This window comes from Trachymyrmex septentrionalis, unplaced genomic scaffold (assembly GCF_001594115.1).
Source record: "Trachymyrmex septentrionalis isolate Tsep2-gDNA-1 unplaced genomic scaffold, Tsep1.0 scaffold40, whole genome shotgun sequence".
Classification (NCBI taxonomy): Eukaryota; Metazoa; Arthropoda; class Insecta; order Hymenoptera; family Formicidae; genus Trachymyrmex; species Trachymyrmex septentrionalis.
This window is the reverse complement of record NW_017305569.1, coordinates 3447254-3451016: the sequence shown is the minus strand read 5'-3', so window position 1 is coordinate 3451016 and position 3763 is coordinate 3447254.

The following is a 3763-nucleotide window of genomic DNA, read 5'->3' as shown; positions in this document are numbered from 1 at the left end:
AAGGTTTATCCGCAATTTTTCTTAGATAAAAAGTTTAGTATAATAACATAAAAATTAAAAATGATATAAGAAGTTATAAATATCTTTACTAAAATAATGTATTATATATTATGGATTATCCAATATATTTATAATTATTATATAAATTATAAATATTGCTCTATATAAAAGTCCTACATTTAAAACTTATTAAATTATATTAATATCATAAATTAATTGCAGATTTTATATATGTATTGCAACGTATTACATCATACATTTTACATACATATATTTGTGCAATAAAAAGTTAGCGCTTGATAATAAGATATTATAACTTTTATTACCTTCTTAGTTTCAAGATTCTGTATGTCAAGACATCAATAAGATTTTCTGGCGAAGAGATGATCGAAGGAGTAGGTCGAAGTGGATCGTAAAAACGGGGGCGGTGGGTATGTATCATGGGTGGGCTGATATTAATGTTACGAAACCGCGGCTGCACTTTGCAGGCAGCACGCAGGTCCACGAAGCCACAATAAGCCATTGTGGATCAGCAAAGTAGTTTCCGATATCGACCGATAAATTCAAATGTGCTCTCGAGCAGCCATTGAAGCGCCACGCCCGCGGCACGTGCGTCGACAGAAAATCGTTAAGGATGCGGAATAGCGGTGGCAAAAAGGTCCTGGAGGGGTTATAACAGCCAGAAAAGAATAGCACGGAATCGAACATTAACGACAGGCGTTATTGTTCGTCGGTTTGCTCGTAAAGCAAACGGCGCATTATGTTTCACACTGATACTTACGTATCTTGTAAAAATTGTTAAGGAAATACATAGGTACATATCAACACGTATTCGATATGTACTTTGTAGGTATTTTTTATTGCATTGTAAAGAAAGCTTAACTTAATATATAATTTATATTTATAAGAATTTTTGATATTTAACCCTGTATAGAACGTTATCGCTATACAGTATTATTATTGATGTGATATAAATTGTACATGCAAGGAAATACCAGTGGTAGGCCACTCTTAACTTAATTAATGTAACATAAGTTTATTTCACATTAAATTCAATTTTAAAATTATATATGGTATGGAATCCAATTGTGTGTGTGTGTGTGTGTGTGTGTGTGTGTGTGTGTGTGTGTGTGTGTTTGTCTCTTTATAATAATTAGACTGACGAGAATAAATAAACCTGTTTTCAGCCAAAACAAATCTTAGAGAGCTATTTTATAACTCTTAATGATTGTAATCGTAGCGTTACAGTTGTTAAGAGTCACAAAATAGGCTTTTTAATGCTTAAATATTTCACAGAATGAATTTGTATACATATCCAATTCTAATCGCGCGCCAAAATCTTTTTCGATCTTGAAACGCAGTTATAGAGAGAGCTTGAATAGTAATCACATATTAAATTGATAAGTAATTTAATAATTTTTAATGCTAAGTCTTGATCCCGGCTGAAGTAATATCTTTCGCAATAAATTAAATTATTTAATTCTTAAGATATTTAGATTAATATTAAATGATTAATATCTTTTTAATATGCTAATATCAAAGATATTATTAAATTGCTTATCAATTTAATATATTATTATTTTAGTTTTATTCATAATTACATTTCAAGATCGAAAAAGATTTTCGCGTTCAATTTGCAAAATTAGATATGTATGTAAATTCTTTTCGAAATATTTGAGCACTAAGATTGTACTTTGACTAAAATAGGTTAATTTTTTTAATCTCCTCATAACACTTAAATAAAATATATAATAATAAAAAATTACTTAAAAATTGAAATAACTTCCTAAACAACAATAAAGTCCAAAATTCAAATATAAAACGTTTAAAGACATCTAAAAGAATTTGCAAAATTGTTTCTAAAGCCGGTAGTCTGTTTTTATTACAAGCCCGTCTTAAGTAATATTTTAAGAAGTTAATACGGCTCTATAATCAGTATTTATAATCAAGTCTTATATTTAAAACTGTCTTAAGTACAGTCTTAACATGTCATGAATTAATCAAAGCGTATTAGCGTCTTAGCTATTATTTAAAATAAAAACTGATTATGAGCCAACTTATAATTCAAGTTTATGATATCTCAAGACTGTACTTAAGACGGTCTGAAATATAAGATCTGACACTGTGAATATCAGCCTAAGGTATCTTTTAGATGTCTTTAAAAAGTCTTATGTCTCGTTTTGAATATTCATCTTGTCTGGATTTATTACGTTATAATTCTGATCACTAAGAGATTCAAGTAATATGTAAACGGATAGAATTTTGTAAAATTTGTCTTTATTTTTAGCAGATTGGACTTTCTAAGGCATTGAAGGTATAGTTTAACGCTCAATGAGCAACTTGTACGTAAAATTTGCACTTATCAATAGTATACTAGAATTACTTGAAAATACATGTTTAGCTGTTCATCAAGAATGTAACACAGATTCTAAAGAAACTGTTTATTAGAAAAGAATAAGTATATATACGTAAATATATTAAACCGTTTTTATAGATGAGTCTATGGAGTCCATTCAATTATATATTCTTTATATTACAATTGCAAATTTGAATTAATGTTATTAAAATAAATTTAGTATTTATTTTTTTATATGAGTTATGTCATTTTGGTTTTTTGTTAATTTTAGTGTATTGTAGTCAATATAAATTAAATAAGTTTCACAGATCCAGTGTTATATTGTAAATTTTGACATATTAGCTTTAAAGAATTAAATTTGTGCTCTATTTTTATTTAAAGAGAGAAAGAGAGAGAGAGAGAAAAAGAAACTGAGAATAAATCTAACTTAAAAGATAAAAAAGCCAGTAAGAGTCAACGTGGTTATCAATGCGCAAGTAAAATGTATCTATTTACATAAATTTAATTAAAAAACGTAAATGTTTCGATCGGTCTTTATCAGTATATACAGTGCCACAAAAAGAAAGATAATTAACAAAAACCTAATCATAATAACGGTTGTTTTTAATAAATGAGTGTCAACTCAATTAAATAAACACAAATTCAACCGGAAGAGAATAAAATTGACAAATAAATATGCACTATACATGTTGTAGCAAATCAATCGGGTCAGAATATCAATCAGTCAGCAAGTAAGAAATATATTAAATTTTAAGTCAAAATAAACTATAATAAAAATAGGAAGAATAATTAGAAAATTAAAATCGGAAATTGAGCATTATTACAAGTATAATAGGCTAATAATAAAAACATTTGTGTTTTTTAATTAATTTATGTGAACAAATATATTTTACTTGTATACTGATAACTACGTTGGCTCTCATTGGTTTTTTTTATCTTTGATTAGATTTATTTTTATTTTATTATCGTCATTATATTATACAACTTCTAGAAAAGATAAAAAAAGGTAATATCTGATATACTGTTTATACACTGTTTAATATAATTTTGCGTTAATATATTATTATTATTATTATTATTAGGCATTAGGAACTCGAAAGCTCATTGCCCCATTTCGTTAATATATTAATATTGTAAATATTTTTCGATGATTTAACTGCGTGTAAGATAAGTCTTTAATAGATTCAGATGTCGAGGATTATTCTCAGATACTCGATTATTTCCAAATTCGCGGATTTTCAAGCATTATTCAACGGCAAGTGTACAGTTCGGCTAAAATCGATTACGTCGCTTCGTAATCAAATTGTGAAGAGAAGAAGCACTGGGTACTTCAGCTGCCGATCAGATGAGAAGAGGTCGATCCTGAGGAAGTAGGTTCGATTCCGATTTCGACTTTGAAGCATCCTT